This window comes from Anolis sagrei, chromosome 2, assembly GCF_037176765.1.
Source record: "Anolis sagrei isolate rAnoSag1 chromosome 2, rAnoSag1.mat, whole genome shotgun sequence".
NCBI classification, from domain to species: Eukaryota; Metazoa; Chordata; class Lepidosauria; order Squamata; family Dactyloidae; genus Anolis; species Anolis sagrei.
The window spans coordinates 210,103,513-210,128,425 of NC_090022.1; positions in this window are offsets into that span (position 1 = coordinate 210,103,513).

Sequence of the window (24,913 nt, forward strand, 5' to 3'; positions counted from 1 at the left end):
TCTGGTTACAATCCAACAGCAGATTGAAGTAGATTTAGAATCATTTCCAATAAACAAAGTGCAATATTCTCACAAATAACAGTGAAATGAATGATATAGGACAATGGTGATCTGATTTCAAGAATCATTATGCAGCCAGGTTGATCTTTCACTAAAAATATTGAGGTGTATGAATAGTATTAATTGATGGCATGATCCAATCAAAATAAAGTACTTTTGGTCTGTTTGATCAGGAGAGAGTTGAGAAGGTACTTTACTCTCCCATTGAAATAAGTAAAACTTGCAGGTTTTTTCTGTTTGTGAATATCTATATGTAAATAAGTATATGTATATGTGTGTGTGTGTGTGTATACACACACACACACACACACACAAAGAGGAAGTATACAAGTGCAATGGATCTGTCCCTCCCAAGATTGTGTTTTTGTTTTGTCTGAACAGGGCAAGTTTCACAGGGAAAATCTTTAAGTGGAATGAAAAATACGAAAATGGTTGGAACATATTTTTAAGTGCTTCTTGGTAGGATTTCCAAGATGAAATCATGTAAAGAGAATTCACAACATGGAAATGAGTAATAATGTTTCATTTGCATTTCTCATTGTGATCCTATCATGTAATATTTATTATGTTCACAGTGGCCACGGACAACACCCTGGAAGCATGAGACTGCTTCAGGAAAATGCCCAGCAGTGCCAATTCCAGCTCTTACAGCACACACGAAGGATGTTGTATGTGTGCCATCTGAGAGCAGTGTTCAGAGTATACCATTACAGCCAGTGCCAGACATAATTGGACAGTTGTGTTGGCATGCTAATAGTCTCTTGTGTGTGGAGCTAAACAAATGCCAACAACAGCCACATGTCCCCTTAAGCATGTCCCACTGGAATGCAATGTGAATAGAGCATTTTCTAATGGCATGCCAATGGGACCACACGACTCATGTCTAAGTTTCTCATTCATCTTCACAACAGCCCAACGACCTGTGCAGATCAGCCAGCGACTCAATTGAGGCCTTGATAAATCTGCCTTTGGCTCAGTATTTCTTTGAGAGACTAAAACAGACTTGCTCTCAGGAGCCTTGGAGCCAGAAAAGGTTTAGGAAGGAATTGTGCAAATAAAAATGTGATGCAGATTATCATGGATAACATTTAGTTCCAAAGTCATAGATAGAGCTCCCAGAAGATAGTGATTCACCCAATGCTATCAGAGCCTATCTTTATTCATTTTAACTCCAGACCCCCCATTGTTATTTTTCTCATCTTGTCCACACAGGATGAAAACTGTAATGTTGAAGATTGACTTCATTGTGAGAACTTAGTATAAAATATACAATTCCACGTGAAACATGGAAAAGCTGACAGCCTGTAACCTAATATTTGCACGTTGTCAATAAGAGGTAGAAGTCTGTGGGAAGTCAAATAGTTTTTCACAAGGCTTTTAATGAACAGCAGCTCATTTTTTAAAAAATGAGTCAAAAATAAAAAGAAAATTGCTACCATTGCAATCAAAAAGCACTTTTTATGTCAGGACTAATCTCTGGGTTGCCTGACACTCTTCCCACACATTACACTGGAAGCATACCCCAAAGTGTCAGAGGTGATGATGTAATGAACCTTGCTGTTATGTTAACTCACTGTTAGATAGGAATGGGAAAATACCACTTGGTACTAAATCAGGGGGTCACTTTGTGAAGAAAAGGCAAACTGAAATATAACTGTTGTACATCACTGCAAAACACAGCAAAAGCAAAACTTCAACATTCAACGCACTCCCCATCTTGCCATTTAGTCAAGACTGGTTAACAAGCAGTCCAGCAATTCACAAGATTTTTTGACCTTCTAGGTGGTTTTAGACTTCAAGTCCTAGAATACCAGAGTACTTCGCCATTCTGGCTGGCACTTTTAGGAGAGGAAGTTCCTCCAACATATCTTTGAACTGTCTGGATTTGGCAGAGGCAGTTCAATTAATGTTCAGTTGTTCCACTATTTGGAAGCTTTTCAAATACACCAGTTTATCTATGTACTCCCCACTCCCTTTTTTTACACTTGCTAATGCAGAGGAGAAGAGGAGTGGGTGAATCTTGTTCTCCCAGGAGGCTTAGGCCAAAGCAAACGGGTACAGTCTAGCTTGACGTACTCTTACTCATTCATAATTTGTCCATCTTGACTACATGCTGATACTTCATCTGGGACACACTGGAGGGTATGCCATTCCCCACACCTGTTCTGAAATATTTAATCTGAAGCATCCACTTTCACTGCTACTAGTTCAAATTCTCAAGGACTGAAAAGTATACAGATTTAATTTTTGTAAATAAAGTAATAACATTGCTTCCTTATCTTACAGAATGTAGTTCAAAACATCCTTCTAAATTTTGAGAAATACAGGAATTATTTTTTTTTGTCGTGTCAGGAGTGTCCTGTTGTGAGAGAATTGGCCGTCTGCAAGGACGTTGCCCAGGGGACACCCGGATGATTTTGATGTTTTATCATCCTTGTGGGAGGCTTCTTTCATGTCCCCGCATGAGGAGCTGGAGCTGATAGAGGGAGCTCATCCGCCTCTCCCTGGATTCAAACCTGCGACCTGTCGGTCTTCAGTCCTGCCGGCACAGGGCTTTAACCCACTGCGCCACCGGGGGCTCCTAATACAGGAAATGCATAACAGTAAATATTCTTACAATTCGTAGGCCAAAACTTTCCCACACTTATCCCAGATATATAATAGTTTCAGATCCTTCTAGTTCTGTAATGCAATGTGGGATACTGCTAAATTGAGCAGAGGGTGGAAATCAATCAGTCCAAACAAATACATTTTTGTATTGCTAAATTGTATGGTTAAGCTAATTTATTTCAACAACTGACAAGTATACTATCTTTATGACAGCCACTGAGTTTTCTGGGGATCTCTTCCATTGGCCAAGTAATGGCAAACCATTGGGATATTTTTGTCCCACCGTGCTTTCAAAGGATAGCATACAAGCACTTTTTATTGGTCCATGTATTTATAGTTGAGATCCTACATCAAAAGCTATGAGGCATAACTATGATATCACATCCATGCTTCCAACGGGGTATACAACTCTTCTAGTAAATTGCAACAATACATCTTGCACAGTGTCCATTCCAATGAATTTCATAGCATTTTTGGTACATAATGGGTCTCATAGAACCATGATAACCTCTGCAGAATGAGGCATATTGTGCAATGGCCACACTTTTGGCTCCATTTGTACAATGATCACAGAGATATAATTACAACTCTACCTCCTCCTGAAAAGAGAATCATTGCACAATATTACATGTCACCTTTATATGAAAATAAGTCAATTTATGATTATGTAAACCCTTAATATGATGCCAACATGTGTCTTTGGAAAGGAGTCCTATCCTTTGAAATGCTTCTCTCTTCTTTAGCAAAAACAAATAACCCACCATATTTAGGGAGCAAAGCCTTTTGAAAGTGCAGTCTTCTCAATAGGAAGTTAGAAGTTTCTGTAAGAAGCTAGAAGTGGAACTAACTTTCATTTGTCATCATGACCTTAGTGTTTATTACTTAATTGGAGATATTTTTGCTTTGGTTTACTTCTGCTAGATATCATTTCAAACAATTGGTTGCAACATTTGGTGAAAAGTGACCCATTCTGGAAAAATATGAGTTTCTTTCATGACATGGCTCTTTTTAAGAAGAAAGCCACGAATTAGTTCAAGCTTTTCTGGCTGAAGATGAGTAACAACAGCATCTAGAGGTCAAAAAGAAACAACATAACTCTTTGGAATAGGATGTGAGGTAGATATACAGCAGGGGTCCTCAAACTTTTTAAACAGAAGGCCAGGTCACAGTCCCTCAAACTGTTGGAGGGACGGATTATAATTTGAAAAAAAAAAAACATGAATGAGTTCCTATGCATACTGCACATATCTTATTTGTAGTGCAAAAAAACCCCTTAAAAACAATATAATAATTAAAATGAAGAACAATTTTAACAAATATAAACTTGTTAGTATTTCAATTGGAAGTGTAGGCCTGCTTTTGGCTGATGAGATAGGATTGTTCTTGTTGTGGTGTGCTTTCAAGTTGTTTCAGACTTAGGCTGACCTTGAGCAAGGGCCGGGTAAATGACCTTGGAGAGCCATATCCAGCCCCTGGGCCTTTGTTTGGAGACCCCTGATATAAAGCTTCGAACATATATTAGAACACAAAGAGAACCTCCAGTGAATTTGGAAAGCACTACCCAATGAAACCTTTCACCAGACAAGAAAATGAAAAATTGCCAAATATATTGTAGACTATCTTCCCTATGGAGGTTCATTGGCGTTCTTCTGTGCTTGTATATTCACATGGTTTTTTTTTAAGAGTCAGCACATTTTATCTTTAATTAGTTGGTGTTTAATGGAATGTTATTTTCAACTGCTTAATATTTCTTTTGTTTTATTTGGTGCCTGTCATACTATTAAATGATACTTTTCTGCATTAATTTTGATGTTTCGTTGAATTTTCATCCTATTGGTTGACTGCTAAACTACTTTGAATGTTCATTAAAGTCTGATAAATCTAGTAAAAGAAATACATAAATTGTCATGCTTAGACCAAGATCCTGCTCACCAGTTCTGTAGTACAAATCCAGTATTGGGTTGTTGTAGGTTTTTCCGGGCTATATGGCCATGTTCTGGAGGCAATTTTTCTCCTGATGTTTCGCCTGCATCTATGGCAGGCATCCTCAGAGATAATGAGGTCTGTTGGAACTAGGAAAAATGGGTTTATATGTCTGTGGAATGACCAGGTGAGACAAAGGACTTTTGTTTGCTGGGGCTAGCTGTGAATGTTTCAGCTGATCACCTTGATTTGCATTCAATGGCTTGGAAGCGCCTGGGGGGAATCTTTTGTTGAGAGTGATTTCATGTGCCTGTTTGTTTCCCCTCTGTTGTTTTGCTGCTGTAATTTTTGAGTTTTTTAATACTGGTAGCCAGATTTTGTTCATTTTCATGGTTTCTTCCTTTCTGTTGAAATTGTCCACATGCTTGTGGATTTCAATGGCTTCTCTGTGTAGTCTGACATGGTGGTTGTGAGAGTGGTCCAGTGCTTCTGTGTTCTCAAATAATATGCTGTGTCCAGGTTGGTTCATCAGGTGCTCTGCTATGGCTGATTTCTCTGGTTGGAGTAGTTTGCAGTGCCTTTCATGTTCCTTGATGCGTGTCTGGGCACTGCGTTTGGTGGTCCCTATGTAGACTTGTCCCTTGCTATACATCAAGGGAACCACTGACCGCATAGGGAAACTGATGAGGAAACACAACATACAAACCACTTACAGACCCACCAAGAAAATCCAACAAATGCTACGTTCAGGAAAGGACAAGAGGGATCCACTCACCTCTGCAGGAGTCTACCGTGTACCATGCAGCTGTGGACAAGTCTACATAGGGACCACCAAACGCAGCGCCCAGACACGCACAGACTAATGGCCAAGGTGTCAAATAGGAGTTCCCCATTACCACCTTCTGAGTAAATCTCTCCGAGAAGGACTGATATCACTGTAAAACAAGTAAAGAATTATTTTAACAATGGATCTGGATGATTAGCATTGGGCGGGGGGAGTGCTAGAGCCCTCTACTAAGATTTCTTCTCTAAACTCTCAATCCCACAATTTCATAGGATAGAATCATGATAGAAAAGGTGAGATTCTGACACCATAATTGTGTAGTATGAATGAACCCTATGTGTCTTCCCTCATCTGTGCCTCATCTTCCTCGCAGGTGGCTGTATACTTGCTTCCTTCCCCAAGCCATGATTGGTGAAATTTCTATTTCCTTGGAACTTTTCTCTTGCAGAAATATATGCAGGATTTCATGTTGCTTTTCCCCATCACCAATATACTTTCTATCACGATTTCCCTTCACTTAGCAGCAAAGATAAGAAAAAGGCATGAGCGCTGAAGAAGTTGTTAACCTTTCTGCCATGTTCATTTATCATCCAAACAATAAGAAGCAATTAAGATCCTCAATTTAAAACAACTGACCCATCAAAATCCTAAGAGCTTTCTCAAGAATGCACCTTCCGATAGAATGTGGAAATGTAATTACATCTTGTCTCTAGACGCTGTGGTTTCAAAGCCTTATTGTACCTGGTGTACGGGAAGTAGAGAGAACTCTTTTGCTTCTCAACTCAGCCAATTTACCAAAGGGAATATCATGCAGTTAGTTACCAAGCCATGGAACTATTGAGGTTTACTTTGGCTTTTGAGGTCTTTCATGAAAATTGACAGGGTTAGAACAGGTAATTTGTGTTACGGTGGAAGTCTTAAAAGCATGCCGGAAAAATACACCTTTCCCCCCGAAAAAGACAGTATATAATAGGTCTAAAATAACCTATACCAGGGGCCCTTTCTTACTACACATTTATAGTACTATGATTCCACTTTAACTAACACACTTCAATTTCATGGACTCTTGGGGTTTGCAAGTAAGGGACATATTTACTAGACTTGTGCATGGATCCATTTTAGCCATTTTCCTTCTGCTTCTTTAGCTTGCTTGGCTTCTCCAGACAGCCGTAATGGCAAGGACTCAGTTGCCATTTTTTTCCCACCCGAAACAGCCCACATGGCTGCTGGTCATGGCTTCTTCCTTTCTATTCGGAAGTATGTGGTGCATGCTCCTTTAACCTCATTCCTCAAAACCAGACTCCCTTGAAAGGATAACCTGCTGGGATAAGTGGGGGGGGGGGGGGAGCTGTGAAGACATTTGTCCATCCTGTGACTTAGTGATGGCTTCCACCTTGCCCATTGCCAACATGTGGTCTTCAAGAAATCACCCAAGAAGAAATGTGGTCTTTGGTAGAAGAAATCTTGGCCACCCCTGGTCTAGAAGCAGGTCCTAAAAGCATACTGGAATTGTCATTTATGAGCACACATTTAACATGGCTAGATTCAAGCTTGGAAAAGCTATTCTTTTTGGACCAAAATTCCCAGAATCCTCATCCTGCATGAATCATGATTCTGGGATACCAAAAAAAAAGGGGGGGCAGGGGGTTTTCATGTCTTCCAATATTGGGCCAGCCTTCTTTATCTTTGGCCATTTTGTTTCCATGCATGTCACTGCAAATGTGATGGCAAACTAGATGCAAGATGAGCTTCCTTTTGCTGGAGTTACAAAATGAGGGAAGGGTGTCAAGGACTTGTCAAGCAAGAATACATAGCTGGTGAACAGTCTTTGGCCCCATGGGTCAGATGTTGTGAAGGTCTGCTGTAAGGTAATAGACCTGTCAGAATACTCAGAGAATGAATTGGATGCCAGATCTCTTGAGAGGATGGACTGCGTATGTTTTTGTTGTTGACTTTATTGGATTTAGCCTATGACTGAAATACTGATGTTATAACTTATAACTGTCACCTAAGCAACAGTTGTATTCTATTTATTTTTCCAGAGTACAAGTGATTCTTTTTATTTCCTCACTTGTTTTTCCTGTATAACAACATTATCTGAGGTGACCTCTGTGTGCTGATATATGACAATCAATAACATCATATTTAAAATGAAAAATACCCACCTTGCATTGTCTAGAAATCCTAGCCATAAAAATGGCTATATTTCACAGCCTTGAGGAAAAGTAGAGGGAAAAGAATAACTACTTTGTGTCAGGAAAGAGGGCTTGTCCCCCCACACTCCTGAACGTAAGGGGGAAATACAAACATGTGATATCCATCCAAAAACAAAATTCTAGTGACATTCTGAATAATAAAATTTGGAAGGCTTTGTACAAACAATGTTGGTTAATAAGCACAGTTAATTAGATGCTTATTTTAGGACAAATATAATATAATATAAAGCAACTGTCTTTTACTATGGTGAACAAATCTCATTCATTTGGATGACTGGAGTTGATTTGGAAATTTCCTTGGAAATCTGAAGTTCATATGAATGCACCATATGTATATTTCTTTTATAATTGTCATTGACAAAGTAAAATAATGCTCTCCTTCTCAAAAGCAATGCCATCTTGAAGCATATAGACTTTCATTACAGTCCAGAGTTCATAACATCAAAAAAATCTTCCTGCTTGCTTGTTGATAACAAAGTATGAAACTTCCAAACATCCTTGTTCTATCTAGACCATAGTCCATTTCCCACTATTCTTTGGCCCACCGCAAGAAATGCTTACCTGCCCTTCCTGCTGGAAACAAAAGGAACTGGAAGGTCATTTCTGATTCTTTGTTGTTTTTAATGGGTCAAAATGCAGGTGGACGTGTCCCTCGTTTTACAGAAGGACTGGGCTCCTGAAAGCTTCTATAGATATAATTCCCCACTTTGTTTGCACAAAATAAAATCAAGGAGGGCAGCTTTGTGTGCCACACACAAACCACAGACTATTGACCACATGAGACACAGTCTTCTCTGCGTCTTCTCCCAATTTCTCCACACTGCTGAAACAGAGTCCCATGAAGTCCATCACATGATGCAGAGCAACTTCCAGTGGGACTCCATGGGGCTCCATTTTTGGCAGCATGGAGAAACAGAGCCCAGAGTGCCTTTGGAGGAGTCAGGTGCTACCCAGCTCCTAATGGCATAAAGTGAGGAGACATGGGAGAATTATGGACTTGAAGGGGGAAAGACAGAAGATGAACTTGGACAGGAGGGAACAGAGTAAGACAGTCCCACACTTTCCCCCTCTTTCTCCCTGTCCATCTGATGAAGTCCTATGGAATTGTCATCCCTGTGCTAGAGACTTGAATGTCCTCATGGTCTCATAGGACTATGAATCATTATACAATTCCTCATTAAATGTCAGGGCAACATTCTTTAGTATCCTGATATTTTTAGTTTAGGTGAATGATATGTAGAATTTTTAGCTAGAATGTTTTAGTGTCTCACCAAACTACACCCCCATTTTATAGAGTTGGAGCAGCTGCTGATTTATATCACAACAAAGCAGGTATACACACTGTATCCCCTTTAAATGCCCAAGCCCATAACTATGCTTGCTTATGGATAGCCAAGATACTTGGCAAATTTATCTGGGAAACACGTCTGGCTAAGAAATTTCAGAACAGTATGCAAATAATAATGAGGAAAACTTGACAACTAGAAGTGGTACATTGCTCACTAGCTCACTGGTGTTGAATTTAGCATATTTTTCTCTCCGGTTTGTCTGGCTTTATTCTAGAAAGATTAGATAAGCCTGCCAAAATTAATGGCAGCTTTTTTGAAACCAATGGCATCTGAGAATGACCAGTCAAAAAGTGGCACACTAAACCTGAACAGCTTGAGGTATGACCTAAAGCATCAATAAATATGCTTCATTTCAACATTTCACTGATGAAAAAGAGAGGCACTCCAGTGTATTTAGACCTGGGAGCCTCAAACTTTTTAAACAGAAGGCCAGGTCACAGTCCTTCAAACTGTTGGAGGGCCAGATTATAATTTGGAAAAAAATGAATTCCTATGCACACTGCATATATCTTATTTGTAGTGCAAAAAACCCACTTAAAAACAATACAATAATTAAAATGAAGAACAATTTTAACAAATATAAATTATTAGTCTTTCAATGGGAAGTGTGGGCCTGCTTTTGGCTGATGAGATAGGATTGTTGTTGTTGTGTGCTTTCCAGTCGTTTCAGGCTTAGGTTGTCCCTGAGCGAGGGCCGGGTAAATTACCTTGGAGGGCCGTATCCAGCCCTCGGGCCTTAGTTTGAGGACCCCTGATTTAGACTATGTCAACTACAGAGATGGAAATCCTATAGGACTGTGATCCATCAGAATTCCCCAACCCAAATGGGCAATGCTAAGAGATTCCAAACTCTGCTTTATCCCAATGGCAGGAAGCACTGAAGAGAAAGATCGGAAACTGACCATAAGACCAAGGAAATGTAGAACCATTCTAAGATGTATCATCAACCAATATTCATTTGGACACATAAAGCCCTGTATAGGCATTGTGCTCTGATACCATGATCTAAATTATTCCAGGGACAGGCCCTTATGATAAATGGCATTATGTTTCAATACCATGATCAAAATTATTCTAGGGACAGGCCCTTATTCTGCTGTTAGTGATTTTTTTAATGCTCCAGTTTTTAAATTAGACTAGCAAAGGACCAAAATGATTTCAAGAGACTGAGGTATGTTTATTTCTACTGCTAGAAAAAAATTCCTGGCTTCACCTAGTTGTTTATTATTACAGTACATACACTTCCTGGCCTCCTATGATTAAAATAATAATACTGAAACACTGGCTTTGGTTTTAAAAAGTGATATCTTTAAATTTGTGCACCTCATTGCATTTAAAGGAAATATTTGTGTGGTTCTTGGATGTCTATGACATATAATAAGACTGCACATTTGCTATCACATCCGACACCTGGCAATCTCTGCATGCCAGCTGTGCGCAGTGCAATGATATGTCTAGAGGTAATTATTTCTATCACCAACACAAGGGTAAAAAGATATGAGTTTCATCACAGGTTTACCTTCTTTTCAACTTGATCTGACTGTGTAAGTTTGGTCTGTGAAGGGGAAACCTTTTGGGCCTAAAATTACGTTTCTGAAAATAAATTTGCTGTTGGACAAATATTCAATGGGGTTAAATTTTTCAGTCTTGATATAAAGCAAAGGAACCACAGTCCTGACTGGACAGGACTCTGGATTGTCAGCAACCTGAGGCATATATTTCTACCAGAATCAACTAAACTCCTACTACCCAGAGCTTGAGAAAGGGTTTTCTTTTGTTTTGATAACTCCAGCCTCTTCTACACTGCCATATAATCCAGATTATCAAAGCAGACAATCAACATTCTCTGCTCTAAACTGGGTTATATGAGTCAACATTCTCTGCTCTAAACTGGGATATTTGAGTCTATAATCCAGTTCAAAGCAGATAATCTGGATTTTATATGGCAGGGCCGCCCATATTCGGCAGCCCATATAGCCTGTGGTCATATGGGGAATTTTAATCCAAGAAAGTTTGTAGAAGCTTTGTGTTTGGCTATATAATTGGTTATATATATATGTGTGTGTGTGTGTGTGTGTGTGTTTGGTTATATAATGACAGTTTATAGTGATTCTTCATTCAATAGTAATGATGGAGGAGTATCCAGTCCCAAAAAAGAAACTTTGTGAAAGGGTTACTATTTTAAAAGCAATAATAAATAACTGCTTTAGCCAAGTGTGTATATTTGGCTGGAATTTTAGCAACACTTCAAAGAGGGAGTAAAATACATATTCCTTCTAGAGCAAGAGTCAAAATCACCAAAGCTTCTACAGTATATACATTTTACAACATACACAGAATTTGAGAGTACAAGATTGCTGCATGGCACACAATGCTCATATTTGACCCCTTTTAAATCAGTCTTAGGGATGGCATGTTCAATTGGGCATTCATTTCACAGTTTTGAGAAATATTTTACATCAGTCATTCAAGATGCTCAATTTAATGGTTTTCCAGGTATGGTGGGGCATCCTTTAAACAGCAAAATGCATTACTTCAGTTGAGAAAACTGTTTTTTGACACAGAGGGGGTAACAGGGGGGAAGAAAAGAAATGTTCTGAGACTCTGTAGTTTTACATTTTAAGCTCAGTGGCATCACAGCGCGATCGGGTCTACAGAAATAAAATGTATTTATTTTATTACTGTGCTTATATACCGCCGTTTCTCAGCCTAAATCGGTGACTCAACGCGGTTTACAACACAACGACAAACAGCAATATTCCATTAAAAAGCATAAAAACACATACACAATACACAATATTATTGGGCCACCAATAATATTTGATTCCTGAACCCCTGTTACAAGACACGTTTAGTTGGAAATAGTCACCATTTTGCTGCAGAAAAGGGCAGTGGTGTTTTCAAATTAGAATAATAAAATAAGAATCCATGTTGTCTCTTGCTGTGTATAAAAATAAAACCAAACAGAAAATATAAAAATGTGTATAAAAATAAAACCATTGCAGAAACCAGAGTAATTCCTTCCAGTCCAACTGCCGATACCAGTCCTGCATATTCCTGTTGCTTTTAGGGATACAATAAGTATTTGTAAATATTTTTGAAGTTTGTTTGTTTTTGTTTTTTTGTTGTGTCAGGAGTGACTTGAGAAACTGCAAGTCGTTTCTGGTGTGAGAAAATTGGCCGTCTGCAAGGACGTTGCCCAGGGGACGCCCGGATGATTTGATGTTTTTATCATGCTCATGGGAGGCTTCTCTCATGTCCCCGCATGAAGAACTGGAGTTGATAGAGGGAGCTCATCCGCCTCTCCCCGGATTCGAACCTGCAACCTGTCGGTCTTCAGTCCTGCCAGCACAGGAGTTTAACCCACTGCGCCACCGGGGGCTCCATTTTTAAAATAATAATAATAATAATAATAATAATAATAATAATAATAGATTTATTTCTTGCCCACCTCTCCTTGCAGCTCGAGGTGGGATGTAGCATTATTAAAACATAAACAAACATAATCATTTTAAAACACTCTATAATATATATATTAAAACATGAACCCATAAAATACATATTTAAAAAACAGTTTCATGTAAATATTAAAAAGCATTGGGGATAGAATGGCAGCTTGTGGGTTATCACATAGCAGCTATCCCCAAGCACTACCATCTTGAACCTGCCTGAGACGTATAACCGGTACCACTGCAGCACAGTGTCTGAGATACCCAGCCCCTATAGCTGTTCCAGAAGGATACCATGGTCGATGGTATCTAAAGCTGCTGAGAGGTCTAGAAGCACCACTTAGCCAATTTTTGGGGTGTCATATATCATTTGTACACTATCTTGTACCAGTTTTCTTTAAGGTAATACAAATATGTGTATTTTAATTTATTGTTCCAGACCTTCTCCCGGTCTTCCATTTTTATAGGGTGTCCAAGATGTACTGCTCACTTCATCATGCAGTCATTTACCTGTTTCATATCTGTTGGCCCTGTAAAATAATCTTGTAGATTTTAGTAATTATCTTCTTTTTTTAGTATCAGCATTTTATCCCATGTTGAATCTTTGTCAGAAAAGCCATTTTTTAAATCTTTGTGGCAATATTCTTGGATGTGATTATATAGAAACCATGAGATATTCTTATGAATGAGCTTTATCTCTTCTTGAGATTTTAAGATATAGTATCCCCTTAGTTTTTTTTTTCAAGATCTCGTTGTATGTTGGCCATTCTTACCAACCTAGTTCTCTCCTTTGGGTAGCTTCCAGTGGTGGTAATCAAAGTGGGGTTTTTTTTTTCTTTTGGTAAAATCTCAATTTATAATTTCCCCAAATCTTGAGAAAGAATTGTATCTTAAGCCCTTTCTTTAAACTCAGATCTTCTCTACAAAATGAAGGGAAAAGGATGGCAGAAAGAGTGGCATTTTAACTCTGATGTTTTTAATCCAGGTCTTAAGGGAGCTCAGGAGCCCCCCCCCTCCCCCCCCCCCCCCCCCCCCGCCCATTGCCGCCAATGGATCGGATCTAGCCGCATCTTTCGGCTGCAGTCCAAAAATGGCCATCTGGCTACATTCCCGTTTTCAGGAGGTGCGCAAAAATGGGTATGGGGATCTACCTGGATCTGGCCAGCAGAAACGGATCAAGTTTCAGCCGAAATGAACAAGCCTAATGCACCCTTTATGTACAAGTGGAAGGGCTAAGTGCAAAATCACTTTTTGCATATTCAAAAAATATTGTAGAAGCAACAATGTGACCACATGGGGCTTTGCGAACTCTGTGAATTTGACTTAGGAGATGGTAAATTCAATACTGTTTATGTCCAGGTCAAGTGCCTGAGATTGTGGAGAGGGGGAGACAGAAGCAAAAAGGAATGTTTTGTTTTCAATTTTTTAAGACAAACCATTCAATGTTATTACTTTACTGTTTGTAGAGAGCTTGAAACCTAACAGTGTGTGACAGGAGGCCTGTCTTCATATAGTGTGTGCCTGATTTCCTTTGTGATAAATAGAGGTGATTAAATTATTCATTGTGAATTGTGTTCAACTGTTCACCAATAGAATTTGCTGTCGGGTAGCACTGTTTGTTATGCATACACATTTAATGAGTGGCTCAGGGAAGCAATCTTTCCTTTCCCTCCACCACCAAGACACAAGGCAGTTTCCTCTGCTTGACCTGTTTCGTGTTCAATTGGAGATGGGGAATTGCCTTCCACTTCGCATTAGACAGGAACACAAAAATGAAGGAACACAAGGGATCTCCCCTAACATTATGTAATTCATCTAATCGCACTATGGAAAGATTAATAGGTTTGCAGAGAGAAGGGGAATTCTATTTTTTTTTCAAGTTAATCTACTCTATAACTTAACTGGAGGCAAGATTTGAAAGTTCATCCACATGAAAGGCACAAAATGTTCCACACAGAGAAGAACTATGTCAAAAGCACCTGTAAGACAGAGAAAGAAACAAAAAAGATGTAATTAAAAATGTAGATAACTCAATCCATACATGTCCCATTCATTGCCCAGGTTACCAATGGAAAAATCTGTTCTGGAATGAACCTTATGTGATATCATAAGGCCTAAAGCAAAACACATTTGCTTAGCTTCTACAGAATAAATCTCTTTTTACTGTTGCATCTACATCATCTAATTTGATATCGTTTTATTTATGACTAACTTTGGCTCTCCAGGAGAATAACAATGAACCAAAAATTCAAAATGACAATATCTCGCTATGAAAACCATTCTAGAAATAAGTATAATCATGGACCACATTCTGACTGCTCCTGTTTTTTTTAAAAAGATTAAACAAATTCATACAAGATACATTTTTCAAAGCTTGTCAGGGTGCTAGCCATGGTGGCTAAGTGGGGCCTCAATATTCTAACATGACGTGTCAATGAATAGTTTGCTAAAGGTGTCAGGCAACTGTGTGAAGCAGGGCTACTGCCTGCAAACCTGGTTGATTGCTGCATGGAAAAGGATGCTGGAATATATGAATCTTTGATCTGACTGTTACAGCTGTACTTATAAGGAATAGAAGGTTCTTTTAAATTAAGATATGATTATATGCCCTAGGTTGCATCTACACTGCAGATTAAATGCAGTTCAATAAAACTTTAACTACAGGGCCTCTTGGTGGCACAGTGGGTTAAACCGCTGAGCTGCTAAACTTACTGACCAAAATATTGGCAGTCTGAATCCAGGTAGCGGGATGAGCTCCTGCTGTAAGGCCCAGCTTCTTCCAACCTAGCAGTTCAAAAACATGCAAATGTGAGTAGATCAAGAGGTACAAATTCTGTGGGAAGGTAATGGCACTCCATGTAGTCATACTGGCCACATGGCCTTGGAGGTGTCTATGGACAACATCAACTCCTTGGCTTAGAAATGGAAATGAGCACCAACCCTCAGAGTTGGACATGACTAGACTTAATGTCAGGGGAAGCCTTTACCTTTACCTTTTACCACTTTAACTGCTGTGGCTCAATGCTATGGAATTTTGGAATTTGTAGTTTGCTGTGTTTGATAAAGACCATGTAAAACTGCAACTCCGATGGTCCCATAGCATCAAGCCATGTCAATTAAAATGGTGTTGAACTGCATTAATTCTACAGTGGAGGTGCACCCTGAGAAACATATATGAGATTATAATGCTAATAATGATAACAATGATTTATAACCCACCCTCTCCCTCCGAGGGGACTCAAGGGTTATGTAGAGATCCATGTAGAGGAGAGATAGAGAACTTTTTTTTATTTGTTGGGACATTCTGTCATGGGCATTATGCTGAAGCCAGTGCCATGAAGCCAGAACCAAAGGTGGGTGGACCCATGTTCTTTCATTTTCTTTCTTTCTTTCTTTCTTTCTTTCTTTCTTTCACTTTCTCTCTCACTTCCATATCTTTCTTTCACCCCTCCCACCTCCCAACCTGCGACTGGAAGTAGTTGATGGCTTCCATTTTAATAAAGTAATGAAGCCACTCTAAAACGTAGACTGAACTTGAAAGGAATTGCCCAAAGGATTATGACTAGGTTAGGATAATTGTTGTGTTCCTTCTGACTTATGGTAACCATAAGACCTTGGAAAGATTTGTTCAGAGGAGGGGTTGCATTTGTCTCTGAGTCCTTGAGAGTGTCACTTGCCCAATCACCTAGTGGGTTTCATGTCTGAGTGGGAAATTGAATCCTAGTTTCCAGAGTCATAGTTCAGCTCTCAAACCACTACACCACACTGGCTATTTGGGTTCAGTAAACCATTTTAACTAGTAGTATTACGCTGCATACAATGTTTGAAATTATGCTGAAAGGTACATGCAGTACAAGATTGCCCACCAGTTCAAATGCTAAAGCTATGGGTTTCACTTTTGCATTGAATTCAACTGCTAAATCCCACTAGAGCCAAACAGGATTTAAAGAATGTGAACATAGCATTGTAGTCAGTGGTTCTAGGAAATAGCACTATCTGCCCTCAAATCATTCATAAGATCCTGATGTTTGACAATTCCAAATAAAAGTATCATTATTTTCAAGACTATAAAGCTGTTCCTCCTAGGTGGTGAATAGCAATGCAGTTAAAATCTATTTGTTCTCTCCATCTGGGAATTTTTTTGCTTTTCTGTTACCAAGTTACATTTAGTTGGGCAAGATAAATGTGATATGCAGAAATGTTTCTCTTTTTGAGTGAAAGCTGAATCTTATTCGAGAGAAATATCCACCAATACCATCTTTCTTCAAACCACTGGTGAATTTATATTTGATTTCAACAGTTCATTCTGTGTCTCTGGCACATTGTCTTAGTTTTTAAAAAATATATATAACTTTAATATAGATCCAAAGAAAAGGTGTTGGCACCAATTTTGTAGTTGAAATTGTGTTAACACACATACATATGCGTACAGAGAAACCATGCAGAAGCTACTTTGGGCTTCATTTTGAGAAAATGGCAAGATAAAAAGCAAATAGATAACTAAGAAAACAACCCAGTGCTTCTTAGGGTGCATCTATAATGTAGAATTCAGACAATTTGACACTACTTTTGCTGTTATGACTGAATGCTATGGGATCATGGGAGTTGTCGTTCTGCAGGGTCTTTAGCCTTCTCTGCCAAATTGTACTTGTGTCTCATCTAACTACAACTCCCATGATTCTATAGCATCAAGCCATGGAAGTGGTGTCAAACTGCATTTCTTCTACAATCTGCAGTGTGTGGATGTATCCTTACTTTTTCACTCTAGTGATTACATTTCATTGCTAGATAATGGACAGCACATACTTTGAACTTGGTGTGGAAGAGAGTTTCCTTTCAGAAGAGTGAAGTGGCCACTTCTGGCAATGACCTAGTGTTGAAAATGGTTCCACCCTCCTCTTGATCAATAGCCCACACCATGAGTACCAATTTTAGGGTTGGGTTCCCTTTCTGTGCAATTTGTGAGCAATCGTTGACCTAGAACTATCATTTTATTATTAATTTATTTTAGTTGTTTGCTATCTTTCTCCCAGTATGAGACTACCCAAGAAGGCTTCCAGAAACAGCCAATTAAAAAACCTTCACAATAAATTTTAAAATAATTAAAACCACCACCTAAATTAGGAGAAAAAATCAATGTAAAGGCATACAAAACTTTAAAAAGATAAATAAAACACCCTGTGTTTACACATTAAATGTCTACTTGAATAAAAAACAGGGAGAGAGCCAGCCTTGCCTCCAATGGAAAGAAGTTCCAGAAGCAGCTCTCTCTCTCTTGTATCCTCACCAAGATGAAGACGCTATTTTCTGGATAGTATTCTTAACCATGGATGGATGTTTTAAAGATTAGATTAAAATCTGTGTAGGATTAAGCATTAACATGGAACCTACCCCTTGGGAGCAGCAAGAAGGAAAGACCAGATAATGAGCCTTTTCTATGTTCTCCCCAATATTTTACAACACCTAGATCAGACATATAATTCCCACAACCCCTCCAAAGAAATTCCAGAGTAACATACTTTCCATGAATATGGCCTTTTTTTAAACAGGTGTGAATTTTGCAATTTTTCTCATTCCTTACGTGAGAAGTGTCTTGACATACCAAGACAATTGACAAGTCCCATGAAACTCCCCACCTCCTATGAAGCCCTTTAGTTTTCACCAAATAATTTCTATAATTTGTGCAAGACATCACTGTGCCAAACCAATTCTCTTCCCTCTCTCCCTCCCTCTCTCTATTTATCTCTCTCTTTTCCTTTGGGATGTGCACAGATGGCCTGGCTCATTGATTGACAACCTATTCCATCCATGTTTTGGCCTACAACTTTCTAATCCCCATCTACTATCGCCAATGACAAGGGACTGCAAGGATTGAAGACCAAACCGCTTAAAGGCCAAATGTCCTTCCTTATAACGCAGTCATTTTCATGCCTTGGATTTTAAGTTGACATGAGATATGCCAGAAGTATTTGTGCCATCCACTTTTAGGTCTCTGGAACCACCCAATAAATTTAACAATATTCACTTCTGCCCTTGTGTGTGGTCTTATTCCCTTCTCGTGTGTCTCCAGCAAACAGTATTATTATTTTCTAAATTGGTCATTGGACACGTATTAATGGCATTTTTATATAACATCCCAAGGGTCATTAAGTTCATTTATAATTTATAAAATGGCTTCATGTTTTACATCTGAGAGCTCCGTTGCCAAAAAAAAAAAAAAAAGGAATGCACAGAGATGTGAAACTATTAGATTGTGCAAAGTGTCATTTTTCATGTTAACAGATTATTTTGTCAGTGCTCGGCAGGAAAAGAAAGCAGTAATATAGAAAAAGGGGGAGGGCATTCTTCCAGATCTGTCACCTTGTGTCCTCTCCCCCCACTTTTTCTTTGCATTTATAGCTAGCAATCCTCCAAAGAGCCGGGTTTCTCTTTTAGCTTTTCACAAAATCCCTGAGCTTCTCTTTTCATCTGGAGTCTTCTTGCATACTGCCTATCTGTCATCTCACCTGATTTGTAAGGCTTCAGAAAATTCCAAGTAACTTTTAGAGGGCTTGAGGAATGCTCTGTGAAAAGAAAGGGGTGTTTTTGGGGGGAGGGAGGCATTCTGAAAGCAGAAAGATTACTTTCCTCTCAGAGGAAGCTATGGTACTGCAAATCAATCAGACGAATTAAAAGGCTTTTGACAAATAAATAATTCATACACGTTAAATTAATTAACCAATTTGGGGAGTCAAGCGCCATTTGGGACGGGTTTGTTTCCCCTTTTAATTTTTGTTTGCATGCCGAGTTGGAGGCTGAAGCATTATCACACAAACTGGTATTACCCGGCCATCTTTGCCTCCTGCGTTCTCTATTCAGATTTGGAAATGAGATATTCTGTGCGTAAAGCATCCTCATCCATCAAAGGCGAGGCTTGAAAAAATATAGAGACATGTTTAGCCATCGTAATAATGCTGTGAACATTCCTCCATCTCCCTTCTCATCTTCTGCTCCCCATTTGCACACTCACAAAAAGTACCCCCAGAGCAAAGCAACTCTTCCTTCCCCAATACCCCGACCGCTGTGTTTAACAGTGACAACATTTACATAAATGGATTGCAGTTCGGTTGTTGAACATATACTAGGATGATTCTCTAATCCCGTTTTAATTAGATGGATGTTGTGAGCATACAACGCACACACACGCACACACATATATAAACCAGAGGCTTCGCTCCCCGTGGTGATGCCACACTGGCAAGGAATCAATCACCACGGTTCTGGTTGCCATAGAAACTGATCGCTCCTGCACCACCATCTAAGTGGTAAGTGATTGGTGGTATGCTCATAACACAAGGAGAGCAATGAGTTTTTATATCCTGTCCAGCAGCTGTGCCAGAGAGTTAATTAAAAGCAGAGAACATGAAATAAATCTAAATCTGTGAAGAAATGAAATGTACAGTACAAATCGAATCCCTGCGTTGGACAGGAATTAATATGCAGCGCAAGCCACAGACCTGCCTGAACAAGCGGCAGCTAGGCATCTTGGGAAATGGTACCTCTGAGGCAGCTAAAACTGATATGTGGAGAGCAAATGGAATATATATATATATAGAGAGAGAGAGAGAGAGAGAGACTCCTTATCGTATTACCTAAACAAGTGCTTCATTCTGCATCGGCATGTTGACCGACGTACGCAAATTGCAACCTCTCATGCTACTGGTTTGCTCCGAAGCAAGAAGGCCAGAGCTTAACTAAGATTTAATTAGCAAACCATTAGCCATTGCGGCTTATCAGCAGGAAACACGGTGTAAGGAAATGTTTGCACTGTTGTACGGGAGCCTACCAAGTCAACCTTCATGAAAGTCAATACGTTTTTATTGATAAGCCATGAATTCATATTTTGAAATATCTCCGCTTGAGAGGCAGCCTCCTGAGTCGGATAAAATATAGTATTTCCTATAATGTGTGCTATAACACTTGGGGTGTGAAATAGTGATTCAAAGGATTTTTAAAGGGGTAGGTTTCTGAGATCATTCATCCCCACCACTTTTTTCCATTTTTATTTGCAAGACAAACTCAAATGCCAGAATAGTTTGTGTCGCAGAAACTAAACAAGCTACACAGAATAAACAAATGCAAAAAAAAGGAGAAGATTCTGCCCACTGACTGGTGGAACAGATAAGAAAATAAAGTAGAGGAGAAAATATTAGTGGTAAGAACTCATCTTTCAACCATACTTTGGTTTCTGACAACTTGTTCCTCTTCTTGGACCAGTCTTCTCATTTCAATCTATATCTCCAGAGTAAAATATTTTTTGTTGTTGTTAACTGCTAACAAGCCAACCTTGGCCCCTTGTATGAAAGTTTCATTTTGGATTGCCTCATCATAAGGTTTTCCTCATTAAAGATCTTCAAAAGGGGATTTACCTAGTCTGCCTTCTTCTGTGTAGTAACAAACATTGGCTATGATGCCACTGTTGTTGTCTCTGACACTGTTGTCACTGATCTTCTGGCAGTGTGATCCCCCACTTCTGTTGATGCCCAGTAGCTGCTTAGCACATTTAGGGTGCTTCCACATTGCTCAAAATGCAGAATGAACAAGCATTAAAATGCCAGTTCATTCCACATTTAGATGCCACATATTGAGGGGAAAGTCCACCTCATGGGATGAGGAGGAGGAGTAGCCTTACATCTCACCGTGTTGATGCGGTCATCACATGGCTTGGCTAGGGGAGTACCAACCTTCCATCTCCCCCTCCTTCACCCCAAAACAAAGAAAAGCCCTGGTTACCCGTACCTGATGCTATACTGTAGCGTCATCATACTCAGTGATGATGCAACAAAGCTTTGGAGGGGGGAGGGAGTTTATTCCAAACAGAAGGATGTTGAGGGGAGAGCTGTCCTTACCTTTCTAGAGATAGATTTCCAAAGTCTGGGAACAGACACTGAGAAGGTCCACCCCCTTGTTCTCACCAAACTTGGCTGGGAAGGCAATGGAACCTAGAAAAGGTTCCATGTCCCAATTCAGTACTCACCTAGGGAGTTAGAGAAGAAGCATCTAACATTGAACTCTTGCAAACAATGGACATCTTAGAGTGCTGATAGGCCTATATTGGGAGCTGTGGCCCTTTATGTGTTGAAATGGTTGAGCATTACTTGCAATCAACTAGTCAATGAAACAAAAAAAAATCTGTATCATAAAGTTACTTTAAAAGTAATTACCGTTTCTATTTGTGTATAAGTCAGAGGCAGGTTTGGGGGACAAAATTATTGATTTTGATATGTCCCATGGATAAGTGAAGAGTCATTCTGCAGAGAAGAGGAAGCACCACTGCTGTCTTGGAAGGCCAGCCACCTAGGCATTTAAAATGGCCAGGAGTGGTGCCACAGTAGAGAGAGCAGAAGGGGCCAGTGCTTCATTTTGCAGATAAGTTGAGTGGGGGAAAGACAGCAATGCCACCTCAGGGACCTCAACATCCCTATTTGCTACCACCATTTCTTTGCTTGAGGATTCCAAAAGGCCAGAATTACCACCATGGAGGAGAGGGTAGATGGGTTTGGTGATGCTCCTAGATCCTTCAAAGATGAACTAAGCTCTTGCCTTCCACCATTCCATTCAGAGAATGGGGGTGGTTCCTTTTTTTATAGGAATCAAGCTATAGTACTCACAGAGATCTGTGGATAAGTCAACCCAAGTTTTGGAGGTAGCTTGTTTGATTAAAGTTTCTAGACAAATCCATGAGAGACAGGGGTATACACACACACACGAACACACACACAAGTATATAATAATAAAGCCCTCATTGTACTTAACCATTATATTTACAAATTGTAAGCAAAATGTTTTAATTTCTTGTTACTGGGATAGTTATTTTCAGTTATTTTTTTACAAATGATCAGAAATAACAAACATCTAATACAGACACAGAAACAATGAAGTAATATTGATGTGGTGATATCTAATTCACCATCTAGCTCAGGAGGAGTACTCTAGTAGATGGTTTAAGCTTAATTCTTGAAAAAGCCTCTTCTAGTGGCATTTCTTTATCCCTCTTAACTCACCTAGGCTTTGACATGGCACTTAAATCTATCATTACATTGTAATTACAATACAACTTAATTATTTTTCATTATTGAAAGAATAAATTAATTACAAGAAACTCATTACTTGTAACAAGTTACTTCTAAGCCTTGGTATTAGTAAAATTGCTAAATGTGATTTAAGAGATAACTCAGAGCATAACACTCTCTTGGTTTTGACCAGAAATAAGATGAAACTAATGTTGTCTGACCGCTTTGATTTTGTCCATGTATGTTTAATATTTTTATGTAGTTTTTATTCAACAAAAAGTAGATCAACAAATCTATCAACAACCAAATATATACACTGGACAAAATACATAGTCATAGAACTATTCCCCCAGCCAGAAAAACAAAAACATCCAAATACATTTTCTTAATATTAAAAACCTACTACAGCTAATACAGTGTTAAAAATACTCTACATATGTGTGTGTGCATCCATTTTCTGAACACACATAGTCAGTTGTCAAGTTCAATAAGACTTCAGAGATAGCTGAAGCTGCTGAGCTTTATAAAAAGGTTTTAAGCTGCTGCTTTTGTTTTAAGTGACATCCTAAATATTTAAATTAGAAGCTCTCTGGGTTTGACATTCTTAGTATAAATGAAAAGATGAGAACATCAGCCACCTTTGAAATATGACGCAATGCTGTGGCTTTGTACCTAAACCTCAAAAAGACAACACAGTGTTCAAACTAGATTCTTGAGAAACACTCACCAGAGCCCATCTTCTCACATTTGCATTATAAATTGCTATTAAAATTGCAGAAATTATGCTATTTTTTTAAAAAAAAACCACAAGGAATTCCTGCAGAATGTGGGCACGAATGCATGAATTCAGTACCCTTCTTCAAAATTCCCTTGTTTTTACAGGCACTCCAATAGAAAGGTGACCACTGAAAAGAAGGAAATGCAACCCCAATGGAAAGGACACATGAAGATACAGAATGTCTTGAAGGAGAATTAAAATACATCCCACTTTCTACAAAATTTTTGTCAGGTGATTTGTGTAATTTTTGTCAGAGTGCTGATTATTGACAGGCAACATCAAATCCCTTCTGTTTTCACTTCTTGTGATTCCATACCCTTTAAAGCAGATTTGGGTTCGATAGTGCTTCAAACAACCGCAAGTGGGAATTATCATTGTCTGTTGGGAGCTGCAAGATCTCAAAATTAGGGACGGGAAGAATATATTAAAAATATTTCACAAATGTTTGAAAAAAGGGTTTCCTCAAAGTGAGAGGACCTGGTCTGACTTAAATAATAATAATCATACTAATAATAACTACTACTACTACTACTACTTTATTCTTATACCCCACCTCCATTTCCCCAAAGGGACTTAGAGCAGCTTACATGGGAACCAAGACCAGTATAAACAAGGTTGTAAAGCAATAGAATTAAAACATATAACAATCGACTCTATTAAAACAATAAAACCAATAAAATCTAAGAAATCTTCTCATTCCAGTCTGATGGTGCATCTATGCTGTAGACTTATGCTGTTTGACACCACTTTAACTGTTATGCTATACAATCATGGCACTTGTAGTTCTACAAGGTCTTTAGCCTTTTCTGCCAAAGAGTGGTGGAGGATCACAAAACTACAAAACTCAGAATCCAATTGCATTGAGCCATGACCATTAAATAAGTGTCAAATTGCATTAATTCTACAGTGTAGATGCACCCTTATTGTACACAAACCATAGTGTGACTGTTTTTTTTGTTTGTTCATTTTTTTCTTTTTTTCCCCAGAAAACAGAATTGTTCTGCTTGCACATGAATATTTCTGTGGAGAAATGTTATTTTCTGATTTCTATGCAGAAAAAGCCAACTTTTTTACAAACAAAATTATATCTGTGATTGTTCTGCATGTGCTATTCTGCATAGAATATGCAGCCTATTTCTGTACAAAACAACCACACACTTTTTTTTGCGTAAAAGAAGTTTGTGAGTAATCTTCAAAAACTGCACAATTTTTGAAGACTTTCTTTCAGTGAGAAGAAAATTGCTAAAATTGCTCATTGTTTCCTTCGAGAAAATAAATGCCAAAATTGGCAGTGCTTTACTTTGAAAAGAAAATAAGCAAAGCATTACATCCTCAACTGGAAAGCTGCAGCTGTGTTGAAAAACAGTAGAAAACTAAATTACACCGTCTCTCCTGGTATGGCTGTTCAGAGTGAGGTGTACAAACAGGCCCTTTGGCTTATTTAATTATGTCTTTTTGGCTTCTTTACTATTGCCCTTTAGCCTATTTAATTACAGGATGCTTCAGTTCATATCATAAAGCTAATTACAGCAAACTTTCCAAATACACACACATACACATACACACACTTTTGAGAGAAAAAACTAACCTTCTAAATTGCCGGTCTGATCATTGTATGAATACACTATCCAAAGGAGGTTTACCTGGGAGCTAGCTTTACCAAATGTAATGGAATTTACTTCTGAATTGCCA